The sequence below is a fragment of the Oncorhynchus nerka genome, linkage group LG26 (genome assembly GCF_034236695.1).
Source record: "Oncorhynchus nerka isolate Pitt River linkage group LG26, Oner_Uvic_2.0, whole genome shotgun sequence".
NCBI classification, from domain to species: domain Eukaryota; kingdom Metazoa; phylum Chordata; class Actinopteri; order Salmoniformes; family Salmonidae; genus Oncorhynchus; species Oncorhynchus nerka.
In genome coordinates, this window is record NC_088421.1 from 22,660,471 (window position 1) to 22,679,024 (window position 18,554).

An 18,554-nucleotide genomic window follows, 5' to 3' on the forward strand; every position below is an offset into this window, starting at 1 on the left:
ATGTTACTGAGATACAACTGTCATCTACCAGCCACTGGGGACGATGTTACTGAGATACAACTGTCATCCAGCCCTGTTAGGGGGACGCTGTTACTGAGATACAACTGTCATCCACCAGCCAGTTACAGATACAGCTGTCATCTACCAGCCACTGGGGACGATGTTACTGAGATACAACTGTCATCCACCAGCCAGCAGTTAGCCTGGGGACGATGTTACTGAGATACAACTGTCATCCACCAGTCAGATACAGCTGTTACCAGCCACTGGGGACGATGTTACTGAGATACAACTGTCATCCACCAGCCAGCAGTTAGCCTGGGGACACTGTTACTATGTTATAGCAATCTGGTCCCGAAGACACAGTCGATGACGTGGCAGACAACCATTGGTTGTTGCATGCAACATCTGAGCAGGGGAAGGCATTTAATCACTTCTGATTAGTGGGTGGGGTGAGGCTTGTGCATGCCTGTGTGTTCTGATTGGTTAGATGGGTGTACCTGTGTGTTCTGATTAGGTATCTGCAGCAGCAGGGCCAAGTCTGTGTAGTCGAAGGTGTCGTCCAGAGCCAGGAGGGCCCCATGGACCCCGCTCTCTGTCAGGTTGTCAGCATACTCCTTCAGCCCGATGTTCTGCACCCAGCACATCACACGCTCGTTGGACCACACCATCACATCTACGCAGAGGGGTAGTGGGACGAAGACATCTGTCAGAAAATATCAGAACACCTGATTCTCACTCAAAGAAACCCACAGGATGACTGGATCTTACACTGACAGGGCCAATGTGGGTGCAGACTTTTGCTCAAGCCAAGCAGTGAAACACCTTCTACTAACCATCAATCGAGGCTTTGATTGTTACTGAATGGAGGATTGGTTGGATGGATGGATGGATGAGAAGCACTAAATTGGAACAAAGGATTTAATGTCAGAGAGGAAGAACACACCTTTGTTCTGGTGCTGGCTGTCTTCTCTCCTCCTCTCTAGCTCTTTGCGGTCGTAGTTCAAGCGCTTCAGACACATTATGCCATAATGCAAACTAACCCTGAGAAAGGTCAAGAGAGGTCAAGAGGTCAGGCGGTTAATAGAGGGCATGGCGACTGACTCTCACCTGTACTCAGAGAAAGTATTATAGAGCACTCCGGTGTCTTTGACCCAGAGAAGGCCTGGAGACACACCTGCAGAGTGAGAGTGTCACAACAGCAGGAAATCTTTCAACATATCCTTTAACAACTGCATGTTTCCCATGCCACGAAACACACACACTCACACACCAGAGAGAGAGCTAGCGTGTCAACAGAGGGAGAGAAAGAATGACGGAGAGAAAAGGAAAGGCCATGAGTGAAGTGGGAGTGGGAAACAGTTGCAGAAGAACAATTCATTGTTCATTTGCAGAAACTGGAATTTTGTCTATTTGCTTTTCACCACCCCCTCGAGGCAGAAAAACGCCTCCCCACCCAGGTGCCGAGGTTAACAACAGCAACAGAAAGAGAAAGAGCGAGAGACAGATAGACGAGAGCAGGCCATACGTACCTATGGAAGCTGTCCACCATTTTGAGCTGTCCCCTCAGCTCCTTCTTGGTCAGGTGGTCCAGCATGCGGGCGTCCACCAGGGACTCCATGAAGTAGGAGCGGTACTGGGGCAGACCCAGGCTGGGCAGCCAGTCATTACCCACCCACTCATGGTTCATATCCCCATAGGCCAGGATCTGAGATGCAGAAGAGGACTCCTTCACTAGTGTCTCATTTGTTTCAGTTGTAGTTTGATTATTACTTATAGTACTTTTCTGTATGAATGATTTGTTTTTCAATGGCCACATACAATAGTGTAATTAGTGTGTTATATGTTGATGCCATTTAATACAGTGCTTCCATTCCTTACCTGATCCCAGCTAATCTCTTTCAGCTCCTTAGATGCAGCAGATGGACAGGAGAGAGAGAGACATGGGCAGAAAGAGCGAGAGAACAAAGGCAGAGCAGGATAGGGGGAGCAGGCAAGACAGATGGATGGAGGAAAAGCAGAGGGAGGAGGGGAGAAGACAGTAAACAGGAAGGAGAAGACAAAGGGGAGGAACAGTGTGTTAGTGAACGGGTCATTAGTGTGAAGCAGTTTAGTGAACGGGTCATTAGTATGGAAGCAGTTTACACTGAAACAGAAACTAGAGGGAGAGAAGAAGATGCTCAACACCAAGACCTAGTAGTCCCACAAACTCAGAAAAAGAGAGAGAGAGAGAGAGGGAGAGTCAGAGGGAGAGAGAGAAAGAGTTTAACTCCTAACTGAGCAGTATAAGTTATAACTGTAGAGCAATATATATTTACAGTGCATTCGGAAAGTAGTCAGACCCCTTGACATTTTCCACATTTTGTTATGTTACAGAGTTATTCTAAAATGTATTAAAATGTTTTTTTTTCCTCATCAATCTACACACAGTACCCCATAATGACAAATCAAAACAGGTTTTTAGAAATGTTTGCAAATGTATTACAAATAAAAAACTGAAATATGACATTTACATAAGTATTCAGACACTTTTGGCAGCGATTACAGCCTCAAGTCGTCATGGGTATGACGCAACAAGCTTGGCACACCTGTATTTGGGGAGTTTCTCACATTCTTCTCTGGCTGGGCCACTCAAAGACATTCAGAGACTTGTCCCGAAGCCACTCCTGCATTGTCTTGGCTGTGTGCTTAGGGTTGTTATCCTGTTAAAAGGTGAACCTTCACCCCAGTCTGATGTCCTGAACGCTCTGGTGCAGGTCTTCATCAAGGATCTCTCTGTACTTTGCTCTGTTCATCTTTCCCTCGATCCTGACTAGTCTCACAGTCCCTGCTGCTGAAAAACATCCCCACAGCATGATGCTGCCACCACCATGCTTCACAGTAGGGATGGTGCCAGGTTTCTTCTAGACGTGATGCTTGGCATTCAGGCCAAAGAGTTCAATCTTGGTTTCATCAGACCAGATAATCTTGTTTCTCCTGGTCTGAAAGTCCTTTAGGTGCCTTTTGGCAAACACCAAGCAGGCTGTCATGTGCATTTTACTGAGGAGTGGCTTCCGTCTGGCCACTCTACCATAAAGGCCTGATTGGTGGAGTGCTGCAGAGATGGCTGCCCTTCTGGAAGGGCAGCCATCTCCACAGAGGAACTCTGGAGCTCTGTCAGAGTGACCATTGCTCAGTTTGGCCGGGCAGCCAACTCTAGGAAGAGTCTTGGTAGTTCCAAACTTCTTCCATTTAATAATGATGGAGGCCACTGTGGTCTTGGGGACCTTCAATGCTGCAGAAATGTTTTGGTACCCTTCCCCAGATCTGTGCCTCGACACAATCCTGTCTCGGAGCTCTACAGACAATTCCTTCGACCTCATGGCTTGGTTTTTGCTCTGACATGCACTGTCAAATGTGGGACCTTATATAGACAGGTGTGCCTTTCCAAATCATGTCCAATTAATTTAAATTTACCACAGGTGGACTCCAATCAAGTTGTAGAAACATCTCAAGGATGATCAATGGAAACAGGATGCACCTGAGCTCAATTTCAAGTGTCATAGCAAAGGGTCTGAATACTTATTTATGTAAATAAGGTATTTCAGTTTTTTATTTTTAATACATTTACAAACATTTCTAATAGCTTGTTTTTGATTGCCATTATGGGGTATTGTGTGTAGATTGATGAGGAAAATAATAATTTAATCCATTTTAGAATAAGGTTGTAATTTAACAAAATGTGGAAAAAGTGAAGGGGTCTGAATACTTTCCGATTGCACTGTAGATCACAGGAGGCTGCTGAGGGGAGGACGTCTCATAATAATGTCTGGAATGGAGTGAATGGAATGGTATCAAACACATGGAAACATGATGTGTTCGATACCATTCCACTCATTCCTTTCCAGCCATTACTATGAGCCCGTCCTCCTCAATTAAGGTGCCACCAACCTCCTTTGATATACGTCAATGTTAGATGAACGTCAGTGTTAAATGTCTAGAGAATGTTGAGACATTAACATAACAGGACATACTTACCGGTTTGGTGGCTGCGTTTAACGACTCCATCTCAGCATGGGTCATCCACACGTTACTGGTCGACTGTGGTCACAAGACAGGAGAGAAAGAAAACATGATCGTCAGAAAAACTCAATTGTGTGTGTGTTGATGAGTCTGCTGTGAATGCATGTAACATTTTTATGTTAATCTCTACACATAATGTAAATGTGCATATACAGGTAACTGACAAAATAATGGAACTACTGTACTTCAGTAAATGAGGGACACAAAGTATATTGAAAGCAGGTGCTACCACACAGGTGTGGTTCCTGAGTTAATTAAGCAATCACCATCCCATCATGCTTAGGGTCATGTATAAAAATGTTGGGCAGGCCATTATTTTGGCTACCATTGCTATGCCGCCCCCCCATAGGATGACAATGCACCCATCCACCGGGCACGAGTGATCACTAAATAGTTTGATGAGCATGAAAACGATGTAAACCATATGCCATGGCCGTCTCAGTCACCAGATCTCAACTCAATTGAACACATATGGAAGATTCTGGAGTGGTGCCTGAAACAGCATTTTCCACCACCATCAACAAAACACCAAATAATGGAATTTCTCATAGAAGAATGGTGTCACATCTCTCCAATAGAGTTCCAGACACTTGTAGACTGTGTCAAGGCACATTGAAGCTGTTCTGGTGGCTCGTTGTGGCCCAACACCCTATTAAGACACTTTATGTTGGTGCTTCCTTTATTTTGGCAGTTACCTGTACGTATATGTGTGTATATCAATATAGTATCATGTGTACCCCTATAATTGTGTCTACATGGTTTGTGTTCTGTGAGTGTGTACTAGTGAGACTACTAACAGAGCGATTGCTGGCCGGGGCAGATGGGCTGGTGAGGGACACCATCTCCTGGATGGCCAGTCTCAGTTTGAGGCGGTGTAGGGGGTTACTGATGCCAATCTCCCTCTGGATCTCTGTGTCAGACAGGTTGGCCATGATGGCGCCACTCTTCACGTTGGCACGACAGGCTGCCACGTACCATGCTGGCATTCCCACCCACAGCTGGAGTAGAGAGGGAAAGAGGTGAGCTAGAAACAGATTGGCTAGAATGTAGTGATCGTGAGGGTTTATATGGCTATAAAGGTTTCCCATCTATCTATCAAACATCTATGATTACCTCTAGCCAGGAGACCACAGTGGGTCCATCCCAGGATGCAAAGGGAAGACCCTGACGACACGCCTCCTCCAGCAGCTCATGTCTGGGAGAGAGAGACCGGGGGAAACAGAGGTTGAATAAGCATAAAACGAAAAGTGCTTTCTGAAAGAGTGGAAGAAAAGCAGTGGAACAGAGAGTGGAAAGAGAAATGACTTCAGGAGAGAAATGAATCGGAGGGTGATATTCCCTGAGACCCACTTCCTTTTGCTGCGGCGGTTGTCAACAGTTCCTGTCATGCTTCCCTTGGTCAGTCCCATAGAATCCCCAGTACCCAGGTCCTCAGAAGGCGTAGAGGCTGAGAGACACAGGGGTCATGGGTTACAAAGACTACAAATATCGGTGTCAACACCAGGTGGACTTTGACCTGTTGCAGTTGAAACACATTTAAAGTCATGGACTATGTCGCTTTCGAGTATAATTTAAATTCTCTCTCACCCAGAGAGGCAGACTCTCGCCCAGCCGGGCCCATCCTTCCCTTTTCCTTCTTCCCAAAAAGGCGGCCAATGGAAGACTTGATGCTTTTCTTTTACTGGCTTTGTGGAGAGAGTCCTGACTGCTGTTGGAACTGCTGCCATCTGCTGACAGACTAAGAGACAGAAGAGACAGATGGAATAAGAGAAACAGGGAAGGACCGAATCATATGAGCACTACAGGGTTTCCTCGATGATGATTGGCTGTCATACCTGCGGAATTCCCTGGGGTCGTCCATCATGGCCCCTGGGTGGGTGAGGGTCATCCTGTCAAGTCGCAGCGCTCGGGGGGTGGGTGGAGGGGTGGAGTCAAGAAGGGCAAGGGACCGATCATCCTCTTTGTTGTTCTGGAGGGTAAAGTTGGAACACATTTAGGGGCGTTATACAGTATGTATACTGTACGCACGCATGTACACACACCACAGGAGGTTGGTGACCCCTTAATTGGGGAGGATGAGCTTGTGGTAATGGCTGGAGTGGAATTAGTGGAATGATATCAAATACTTCCAAGCATGGTTTCCATGTAGAAAAAGGAGGAAGGGTACAGGTACACAATAGTAGATTTTGGTAGACAGAAGGTGCTCTTTGGTAAAAGGGGTAAATGGGTTATCAAAAAGGAGGACCAAGACACTCTTCATATAATTCATTAAAATGCCTTTATTTGTATGGCATGTTCAATGGAAACAAAGTTTAAAAACTGGCCTTCGTCAGGGAGTACAAAGAAATGATAATACAATGTCCTCTTTTGAACAGCTTTTTCCAATAAACCCTGAATTGAAGAGGAAGTAGTTACAGCATTTATTAGACAACACCTAGTAAGCAATACTAAACACATTAAAAAGTGAAATCCTGTAAATATGTTCTCAAAAATGTGCTTGTTTAATGCCATTTCATTCACTCTGTTCCAGACATTATTATGAGCCGTCCTCCCCTTAGCAGCCTCCACTGACACACACACAAAGACTCACACATTCCCAACACACCCACACACAGACAGAGCAGCTGTACCTGTCTATCTGTCTCGCGGTGAGGGGAGTGGGACAGGCGAGGGGTGGAGACCCCAGAACTGGGGGGAGAAGGGGAGGCCAGGGTGGAGGAGGTGAGGGATTGAGGGATGAAGCCGCGTCCCATACTGTCCCTCCCCAGGGAGGAGGGTGGGATGGGGGAACCGTCCAGAGCCACACTGCTAACCCTGCTCTCGATCTCCTCCGCCCGCAACTCTGTACTCTCCTTCTCTTCCTGGATCAGCCTGACAGAGAGGGGGGAGAGGGGGAGAGAGATAGACAGACAAACAGGTCGGAGAGAGAGAGAGGGGGAGAGAGGGGGAGAGAGATAGACAGACAAACAGGTCGGAGAGAGAGAGAGGGGGGGAGAGAGGGGGAGAGAGATAGACAGACAAACAGGTCGGAGAGAGAGAGGGGGGAGAGAGGGGGAGAGAGATAGACAGACAAACAGGTCGGAGAGAGAGGGGGAGAGAGGGGGAGAGAGATAGAGACAAACAGGTCGGAGGGAGGGGGGGAGAGAGGGGGAGAGAGATAGACAGACAAACAGGTCGGAGAGAGAGAGAGAGAGAGAGGGTAAACAGAGTGAAAAGGGGAGAAGAGGGAAAGACGGGAGATTTAGGAGCATGTCAGACGGAAGACCAATGAATGTTGGTCTTGAATGTTGGTCTTGAATGAGAAAATGAAAAGAAACCTCGGATGAATCTTCTCCACCTGCATTTGACCTAAACTGCTTGTACACAATCACAGCACCTCTCTACATTTACATTTACATTTAAGTCATTTAGCAGACGCTCTTATCCAGAGTGACCTGCATCCCTTCCTCCACCTCCCTTACTTGATCTCCTTGTTGATTGCCTCTAGTTGTTCCTGCAGCATGATGGCCAGTGTCTGGACATCAGTCTGTCCGCTGGGAGACAGCAGCTCCGAGCCAAACAGTGTCTCTCTGTCGTCCTCATCGTCAGAGCAACCGTGGTCCACACCCCCCTCAAACCCGGTCCTCAGCAGCGCTGACCCACTGTCCCAGTCCCCGTACTGCACACATACACATACGCACAAACACACATGCAAGCATGCACACACACATACACACAGAGAAGGCTCAGTTTGTTGTGTTGTGATGCTTATGACCATATCAACTATATCAATGTGACTATATCATTATCAATATTAGACACATCAAAGGTGATCATGTGATCATGTGACCTCTGACCTTGCTGGTGTCCTCCCGGGCTGTGCTCCAGCGCCCGCGATGAGTCCGCCTGACCACGGCCACTGTGTTGGAGTTACCGTAGTGATCCAGGTGAGCGGTGGAGCCCGTGGGGAGGGAGCCGCCCCCGTGGGAGTACCTCAGCTCCAGAGCACTGCCTGGGAGAGACCTGAGAGAGGTAGGGAGGGAGAGAGGGAGAGGGAGAGGGAGGGAGATGGAGATGGAGAGGGAGAGAAAGAGAGAGAGAGAGAGAGAAACAGAGAGAGAGGGAGAAGAGAAAGATAGACTGATATAGACAGTGAGTGGGAGAGATAATTAGAATGTACATTCATCCAGCCTCTCTGCTCCATATGTACAGGCCACACCTGAACCTATACTGAGAGTAGGAGAGAGAGGTTATAGGAAGCACATAACACTGCAAACCACTTATACTACTTGGTTACAATACTGCCAGCCACATTCATAGGCAGCAGCTGTATGAGGTGTGTAGGAGGTGTGTTGAGGAAGGGAGGGAGACCTGGAATAGCAGGACCCGCCGGGTCTCAGTCTGAGCTGGTCCAACTCCAGCTGAATCCTCTCCAGCTCGGCTATCAGCTGGTCCTGAAACAGGGAAAGAAAGAGAGAATAAGTTAATACAATTGAAATATTTAATTATAGTATGTGAAAATGGAATTATCTCTTGATATACCTTGTTTGCTAGAAGGTCGTCCTGGATCTTCTTCATGTTAGAAAGTTCCTCAGAGAGAGCATTCTGAAAGGTTCACCATTAAAAAAAACTTGATTAGGTCTACTGCATAACAACAACATCTGTAATTACACATTATCACCATGAGGTCCGAACTGTATTCCAGAGTAGCTGTTTAGAGCCAGAGTGGGTTTAATATTGAAGTGACAACAGTCTTGAATAGAAACTGGATGAAGACGATTGTGTTGACTGTTTTGAGTGGGAACTCAGGTGTGTGTGAAATGAAGGGGTATGGGTTTTAGTTGAAGTGTTGACTGTTTTGAGTGGGAACTATGCTAAGTGTGAAGAGGTGTGAGAGGGTGTGAGTGGGCCGGTAAGTAGTACCTTGTCCTCCAGAGCAGCCATCCTCTCCTTGAGATGGAGCTGAAGCCTTTCGTTAGACTCAGACAGCAGCTTGTCCACCGTGTCAGACAGACGCTTGTTGTGTTCATCATTCATCCTCTCCCTCTGCCTCGCCTAGGGAAAGGAGAGGAGAGAGAGAGAGAGAGAGAGAGAGAGAGAGAGAGAGAGAGAGAGAGAAAGAGAAAAGAGAGAGATTAGGGAGCTAAATAGTGAGGTATTTTCATGTCTGTTATTGTTTCTACTGTTGATCCTGTTGCAATCTTGGACAAGGCCTCTCCAGTTGGGAAACTCTGTGTGCCTCCCTTGCCCTGAGGCAGGGAGAGAGTAAAATAGAAAATTGGACAGAGGGTGGGCGGATAGTTAACAACAACCTTTCTGCTTGACTGAGTGAGAGAGAAGGAGATTGGGATCTGAATACAGACTGACAAATAGAGGGTTTAGAACATTAGTATGCCATTGTAGAGTAACGAGTGATAAAGGAATGGTATGAAAGAGGGGGTGGAAGGGAGAAAAGGAAAAGGGAGAGCGAGCATGACTCACCCTCTGTAACTCCTGATTCTTCTCCTCTAGTTGCGCCTCCATCTGTCGTAGTCGCTCCTCAAAGTTACCATGACGCTCCTCAGCCTGTGATGCAAGAGGAGGAGGGTGGGGAGTCAAAACAGGCAGCATGTCAGAATGTTGATAGAATATAATTATGACTGCGCAACCTTGGGTTGGGTAAAACGTTTGATTTAAGTGATCTCCTGTCTGTGCAGATCATAGTCAAACACAGTAGGATGTTTTCTAGCATACACATTCACTTCTGATCTGTTTGCAGATGTCAGACAGTGGCGGTCAGTGCTGTTTAAGATTGAGTTTTTCATGAGCATGGCCTTATTTCTATTACAGCATATTGGATGACTGTCATTCATATTCCATTCACCCAGTTCAATGTAACAACGATAGGTTTAGGCTACTACAGGATACTCAAATTTGGACAGACAGTGACACATTCAATACCGCCTTCCACACTCTTGCCTGCATCTAGCTGATCTAGGGTGTAATCATTAGTCCAACAGTTGCAAACAAGAGTTTCTATTGAAAAAATTCAGGTATGTTCAATTTGCTTCCGTTTAAGAAACATTTCCCAACAGAATCGGATGAATGAATACACTTCTGAGCACGCGTAAACACAGTTCACTTTCATAGCAGCCACTTTGTATTCCTTCTTGCATCCATGCGCTCTCCTCCTCTCACCTTGTCCCCCTATGTGACCAGGCGAAAAAAACTTTCCAAGCCAAACCATATCATAACCACTACTCATAACCTACATGTTGTCACCATATTAGCTAAAGTAACGTCAGTCAACATAGCTAATACAACTAACACAATAGTAAACCCGCTACAATCATGAAATAACATTACACTGGCGGGCCCCGATGGCAATAAATTAGTAAAAGTTTACCTTGACTTGGAAGAGTTCCAGTGTTATGTTGGATAGTCATAGCCAGCTAGCTAACATAGCATCCCTCTGTTTGAGCAGGGTGTTTGAGTAGGCTAAACTAGCTAGCTGCATTTGCTAGCTAAGTAAGTGAAACTGAAAGTGGAATAAATGAATTTGTTCAAAACTGTTCAACTATTGTCTTTCTCTCTCTTTGAGTCAGCTAACATGCAGTATTTTTCTGTTACCCAAAATAAATTACTCACCACATGTATGCACTGCAGTGCTAGCTAGATGTAGCTTATGCTTTCAGTACTAGATTCATTCTCTGATCCTTTGATTGGGTGGACAACATGTCAGTTCATGCTGCAAGAGCTCTGATAGGTTGGAGGACGTCCTCCGGAAGTTGTCATAATTACTGTGTAAGTCTATGGAAGGGGGTGAGAACCATTTTGGGGGTATTGTATTGTACCCAGAGGAGAATAGAAGCTAGCTGTCCCCCATATACACCATGGTTCTACATTACAGAGTGATGTTATTGCAAAATAGTGGGCTTTAATCAATTATTTGGTGACGTGATTATATTTAGTATAGTTTTATCTGAAAATGATAACTTAAATGTTTTACCATTTTTTATTTTTTATGAAATTCACTGAGGAGGATGGTGCTCCCCTTCCTCCTCTGAGGAGCCTCCACTAATGTCAGTGTACATGAATATGATTTGGAGTGACATTTCAGGCATCTTGCCTCAACAAGTACTACATAATTGGTTCTTTAGGGTTATGCTGATGATTGAGACATTTACATCTCCTTGACAATCATGTTTGTTATAAATTACAGTTTTATGATACAAGCAATGAATTATCATACAGCTCTTGACATGTTCTGCACCTGAGGCTGAACTACAATGTGAACAATATGATGAATAGTGTGATGAAGCAGCATTCATTATCATGCAGGGCTCGAAGCAGCTATTTATTTATTTCAGATTTTGATTTGATATTTATTTGATTTGAGCGTTCTGTCAATTTTACACACAAATGCACGCTTGGATGTACTCACACACGCACGCGCGCACACACACACACACAAATGCATGCGCGCGCACACACACACACACACATCCACGCACGCACACACACACAGGTAGTGGAGGTGGTGTACCTTGTTGAGTGCAGCCACTCTCTGGGCGAGCTGGGCCTCTATCTCAGGCAGCGTCTCGGCCCTCTGCAGGGTCTGCTGCAGCTTCTGCTTGGCATCGTCTAGACGCTCCTGGAGCTGCCTGTTCTTCTCCTCACTCTGCAGGAGTGGAGGAGGACGAGGAGGAGGAAGAGGGAGAGGTAAGATGATGAGGAAGAAAAGGAGAAGGAATTGACCCTCACAGTCAGTTTCAAAAATAATTCTTAACCCTGAACGCAAAATGCAGAGCTTTTATCATTGCTAAACTACCATTCCTCTCCACTAGCAGAAACAACCAGGAGAAAGCAGGTCGCTTCACCCACCTGCCTGTAGAGGGAGTCTTTACTGGCCAGGTCATTCTCCAGCCTGTCTTTAATGTCGTGGAGAGACGTCGCCTCCCTCTGGGCACTTAGGTACCTGCAGGCACACAGCACAATGACATACAGCAGACACATCTTGAAGGCAATGTCGTACAACTGAACACAACAGACACAATTGCCTATGGCAAAAGACATTCCCTGGTGTATTCAGGGGGGGTGGATAGACAGTTGTATTTACCTGCGTTCTAAAGTAGTTATTCTCTCCTCCATGTCCTCTCTCTGACAAAGAGCCTGAGAGAGGAGAAAGGGGGAGGGACAGACAGAGGAAAAGAGAGAAATAGAAAAAGGGAGAAAAACATAAAAGTCGGACATGATCAAAGAGACTTGGCGCTGCTTGCTAAACCACTAGAACTGTAGCTGAAGTATGATAATGGTTAGTAGAAGGAAGTTGTTGACAGAGGAAAACACGTCTCTGCCAAGTGACAGATGTTATTGCACAAGTCCTGGAGGAGGGGGAGGAGGAGGGAAGAAGGAGGAGGGAAAAAGGAGGAGGAGGGAAGAAGGAGGAGGGGAAAAGGAGGAGGAGGGAAGAAGGAGGAGGGAAAAAATAGGAGGAGGGAAGAAGGAGGAGGGAAGAAGGAGGAGGGAAGAAGGAGGAGGAGGAGGGAAAAAGGAGGAGGAGGGAAGAAGGAGGAGGGAAGAAGGAGGAGGGAAAAGGAGGAGGAGGAGGGAAAAAGGAGGAGGAGGGAAGAAGGAGGAGGGAAGAAGGAGGAGGGAAGAAGGAGGAGGGAAAAGGAGGAGAAGGGAAGAAGGAGGAGGAGGAATGGGAGGGAGAGGAGGAGGGAGGAGGAGGTAGGGGGTGTGGTGACTGGGTGGCTCTGGGACCACTTGCCCCAAAATTCCTCCCAGTCCCAAGCCACCAATCAGCTGTGTGAGTGACAGCACCAGCTTCTATCCACGTGCTTGCCTGTTTACTAGTGATACTGTCGCCATGGCTACAGGGCAAGTCTCACACATACAGTACAGTACAGTAGCAGTTATTGCTGCCAAGTAGGAAAATGGCTCTGTTGCCACAGGAAACTGTTACATTTCTCTAATAGAGTAGGGAAAACAGACACACATTTCTCTCTAGCGCAATGAGATGCTGACACACACGCGTATTTTCCACCAATTGGGAAGTAGGCTCACCTCCTTCACATCCCTCTGCAGTTTCTGATTGGCTTCCTCTGACTTGGTCACCTCCCTCCTAGCTGCAGTCAACTGTTCCTCGATCTCCCCAACCTGGAGGGTGACATAATAGTTACACACAAGAAGCCACCATCTGGGTCAGTATCACATCTATGAAAGTCATATTCCTTATAACACATGTATGTCTGGTGTATGTATGACTCAAACTGTTAGTTATCTCTATTTGTCACTCACCTGTCTGCACATGAGGGCCAGTCTTTCTTTAAGCTGGGCCAGCTCTGCTCTCTGCCGCTCTATCTCTGTTTCTCTCTGTCTCTCTCTGTCAATCTCTCCATCCTCCAGGATGGAGGGTCCATTGGGCAGCCGCTGTGAGAGGAAGAAGGAGAGGAAAACGACAAGGAAAAGACAACATCATGTAAAGATGGAAATGTGATGCGACTCCTTAAACTCCAAGCAAACTATGCAGCACATGAGACACTAATACTTCAACATTTACTTCAGCCAATACAGCATAAATCCCCTCACCTCTTTCCCATTTTCTAAGCCTTGTTGGCGTCTTTTGATTTGGTCTCGTAGAGAATGGCACTAGGTAGAGATGGAGAACAGAAAGGTTTAGAAAAGATGCTTTATCTGCAGACAGAGGAAAAGGAGAACGAGCAGAGGAGGATAACTCACCTCATTTGAGGAGGACTCCAGCTCTTCCTCTAAAACAGTCACTCGCTCCAGAGCCACACGTAACCTCTCTCGCACCTAAGGAGGTCCCAGACAGACAGAGGGGGAGAGAAAGACGAGATAGTGGAAAGGGAGAAAGAGAGTGGGAGTGAAGGGGAGAGAGAGAGGTGGATGTTAGTACAGAAGGTTAAGAATAAATCCTGTGGAGCCAGCCCACTCACTCCTCCATTTAGCACCCAGACTGACCTTCTTGTCCAGCCCTTTACCACACACACACACACGCACACGCACACGCACACACACACACACACACCTTCTCGTCCAGGGCTTTGTGGTGTTCGAACAGGGACTTGAGGGCCTTGAGGACCTCCACCTCGCTGGAGACCCCGGCAGGAGACTGGGCCTGCCTCTTCACCACTGTCATCCTCAGACTGCGCTCATGACGAGACACAAGGCACTCCAGATGCTCCAGCAGCAGCTAGACACACAGAGAGCAGGGGCCACTTGGAATAAGGATCTGATCTACATGACAACAGAATTTCAGCATGCTTATAGGGAAGGACACTCAACAAGCACAGCACTTACACAAATGACTGATGACTGGCTGAGAGAAATTGATGATAAAAATATTGTGGGGGCTGTCTTGTTAGACTTCAGTGCAGCTTTTGACATTATCGATCATAGTCTGCTGCTGGAAAAACGTATGTGTTATGGCTTTTACTCCCCCTGCTTTAACGTGGATAAATAGTTACCTGTCCAACAGAACACAGAGGCTGTTCTTTAATGGAAGCCTCTCAAATATAATCCAGTTAGAATCAGGAATTCCCCCAGGTAGCTGTTTAGGCCCCTTGCTTTTTAAAATATTTACTAATGACATGCCACTGACTTTGAGTAAAGCCAGAGTGTCTATGTATGCGGATGACTCAACACTCAACACGTCAGCTACTACAGCGACTGAAATGACTGCAACACTCAACAAAGAGCTGCAGTTAGTTTCAGAGTGGGTGGCAAGGAAAATAAGTATTTCTAAAACTAAATGCATTGTATTTGGAACAAAACTCTCACTAAACCCTAAACCTAAACTAAATCTTGTAATAAATAATATGGAAATTGAGCAAGTTGAGATGACTAAACTGCTTGGAGTAACCCTAGATTGTAAACTGTCATGGTCAAAACAAATTGATGCAGTAGTAGCTAAGATGGGGAGAAGTCTGTCTATAATAAAGCCTTCTTAACAACACTATCAACAAGGCAGGACCTACAGGCCCTAGTTTCTACCTTCTTAACAACACTATCAACAAGGCAGGACCTACAGGCCCTAGTTTCTACCTTCTTAACAACACTATCAACAAGGCAGGACCTACAGGCCCAAGTTTCTGCCTTCTTAACAACACTATCAACAAGGCAGGTCTTACAGGCCCTAGTTTCTACCTTCTTAACAACACTATCAACAAGGCAGGACCTACAGGCCCTAGTTTCTGCCTTCTTAACAACACTATCAACAAGGCAGGTCTTGCAGGCCCTAGTTTCTACCTTCTTAACAACACTATCAACAAGGCATGACCTACAGGCCCTAGTTTCTACCTTCTTAACAACACTATCAACAGGGCAGGACCTACAGGCCCTAGTTTCTACCTTCTTAACAACACTATCAACAAGGCAGGACCTACAGGCCCTAGTTTCTACCTTCTTAACAACACTATCAACAAGGCAGGACCTACAGGCCCTAGTTTCTACCTTCTTAACAACACTATCAACAAGGCAGGACCTACAGGCCCTAGTTTCTACCTTCTTAACAACACTATCAACAAGGCAGGACCTACAGGCCCTAGTTTCGACCTTCTTAACAACACTATCAACAAGGCAGGTCCTACAGGCCCTAGTTTTGTCTCACCTTGACTATTGTTCAGTCGTGTGGTCAGGTGCCACAAAAAAAGGACTTAGGAAAATTGCAATTGGCTCAGAACAGGGCAGCACGGCTGACCCCTGGATGTACACAGAAAGCTAATATGAATAATATGCATGTCAATCTCTCTTGGCTGAAAGTGGAGGAGAGATTGACTTCATCACTACTTTTATTTATGAGAGGTATTGACATATTGGTTGCACCGAGCTGTCAGACTAACCCGTGTGTTGTTCCTCTCTGCCTTGAGTTCTGCTATCTCCTCCTCTCTCTCCAGCAGCTGCTCCCGGCAGACATTCAGCTCTTTGGTCAGCACTGCAAACTCCTGCAGAGACACAAGGGGGTGACATTACTCACAATACACTGTGTGTAGCCATAATCATATACAGTATAATAGCACACATACATACAGCACAATTACAAACAGTTCAAAAATTAAGCACAAAAACATTTAAACAAGAAAAAAAATAAACATTTAAATTACAGACCTGTGACACACTGGTGTCACACATACACACACAGTGGAGGCTGGTGGGAGGAGCTATAGGAGGACGGGCTCATTGTAATGGCTAGAATGGGATGAATAGAAGGGGATAACACACAAAGATATGGAAACCACGTTTGACCCCATTCCAAGCCTTCCAATCCAGCCATTACAATGAGCCCATCCTCCTATAGCTCCTCCCAACAGCCTCCAATGTGTGTGTGTGTATGTGTGACACCACTGTGTCTATAGTATGACGTTGAGTTTCCAACTACGTATATCTGGGAGCAGATAATGTCTATGTTCCTGACCTGGGTTGCTCATAACACTCCAGTGAACACCTCATGGCCATTCCTCATGGCCATGGCTGGGCCAGCCACATTGTGTAGGCTAGGCTGACATATATATGACACTGTACCATCCTCTGTCCTGACGGCCATCTTGGCTCAGATGGACTTTACCCGTGCGTGACCAAGCCGTGACATACATTCACTATCATAGTAAGGAAAGGCAAGCAACCGCCCGTGTCCTGGAGCATGTGAAGACTGAATCATGGGCGTTTCCACAAGCCACTGGGAGGCATTGGTGCTCAGTCCAGCTCTTCCAGTATATGGTGTAATTCTACATGCCCTGGAGCATTATAACATAACACTGTTGATTATTGTGTTCAGTGGACTGGTAGGAAGATTAGGGACTGGGCTGTCAGTATGCACATCAGTGGTAACTACTGATAGAGGAGAAAAGAGAAAAAGAAGACAGGGGAAAACGAGAAAAAGAAGACAGGGGAAAAAGGAAAAAGAAGACAGGGGAAAACGAGAAAAAGAAGACAGGGGGAAAGAGAAAAAGAAGACAGGGGAAAACGAGAAAGAGAAGACAGGGGAAAAAGAGAAAAAGAAGACAGGGGAAAAAGACAACAGGGGAAAAAGAGAAAAAGAAGACAGGGGGAAACGAAAAAGACAACAGGGGAAAAGGGAAAAAGAAGACAGGGGGAAAGGAAAAAGACAACAGGGGAAAAAGGAAAAAGAAGACAGGGGAAAAAGAAGACAGGGGAAAAGGAAAAAGACAACAGGGGAAAAAGGAAAAAGAAGACAGGGGAAAAAGGAAAAAGAAGACGGGAAAACGAGAAAAAGAAGACAGGGGAAAAAGGAAAAAGAGGACAGGGGGAAAAGGAAAAAGAAGACAGGGGGAAAAGAGAAAAAGAAGACAGGGGAAAAAGAAGACAGGGGAAAAGAAAAAAGACAACAGGGAAAAAAGGAAAAAGAAGACAGGGGGAAAAGAGAAAAAGAAGACAGGGGAAACGGAAAAAGACAACAGGGGAAAAACAAAAAAGAAGACAGGGGGAAAGGAAAAAGACAACAGGGGAAAAAGGAAAAAGAAGACAGGGGAAACGGAAAAAGACAACAGGGGAAAGAGTAAAAAGAAGACAGGGGGAAAAGAGAAAAAGAAGACAGAGGGAAAAGAAGACAGGGGAAAAGGAAAAAGACAACAGGGGAAAAAGGAAAAAGAAGACAGGGGGAAAAGGAAAAAGAAGACAGGGGGAAAAGAGGACAGGGGAAAAAGGAAAAAGAAGACAGTGGGAAAAAAGAAAAAGAAGACAGGGGAAAAAGAAGACAGGGGAAAAGGAAAAAGACAACAGGGAAAAAAGGAAAAAGAAGACAGGGGGAAAAGAGAAAAAGAAGACAGAGGGAAAAGAAGACAGGGGAAAAGGAAAAAGACAACAGGGGAAAAAGGAAAAAGAAGACAGGGGGAAAAGAGGACAGGGGAAAAGGAAAAAGAAGACAGGGGAAAAAGGAAAAAGAAGACAGGGGGAAAGGAAAAAGACAACAGGGGAAAAAGGAAAAAGAAGACAGGGGAAACGGAAAAAGACAACAGGGGAAAGAGTAAAAAGAAGACAGGGGGAAAAGAGAAAAAGAAGACAGAGGGAAAAGAAGACAGGGGAAAAGGAAAAAGACAACAGGGGAAAAAGGAAAAAGAAGACAGGGGGAAAAGAGGACAGGGGAAAAGGAAAAAGAAGACAGGGGAAACGGAAAAAGACAACAGGGGAAAAAGTAAAAAGAAGACAGGGGAAACGGAAAAAGACAACAGGGGAAAAAGTAAAAAGAAGACAGGGGGAAAAGAGAAAAAGAAGACAGAGGGAAAAGAAGACAGGGGAAAAGGAAAAAGACAACAGGGGAAAAAGGAAAAAGAAGACAGGGGGAAAGGAAAAAGACAACAGGGGAAAAAGGAAAAAGAAGACAGGGGAAACGGAAAAAGACAACAGGGGAAAGAGTAAAAAGAAGACAGGGGGAAAAGAGAAAAAGAAGACAGAGGGAAAAGAAGACAGGGGAAAAGGAAAAAGACAACAGGGGAAAAAGGAAAAAGAAGACAGGGGGAAAAGAGGACAGGGGAAAAGGAAAAAGAAGACAG

General features: G+C 45.8%; 1 pseudogene; it reads right to left on the reverse strand.

Annotated features, from left to right (window-relative positions):
• Positions 1-18,554, reverse strand: part of LOC115110917 (liprin-alpha-3-like) — a 40,408-nt pseudogene that overhangs the window by 15,189 nt on the left and 6,665 nt on the right.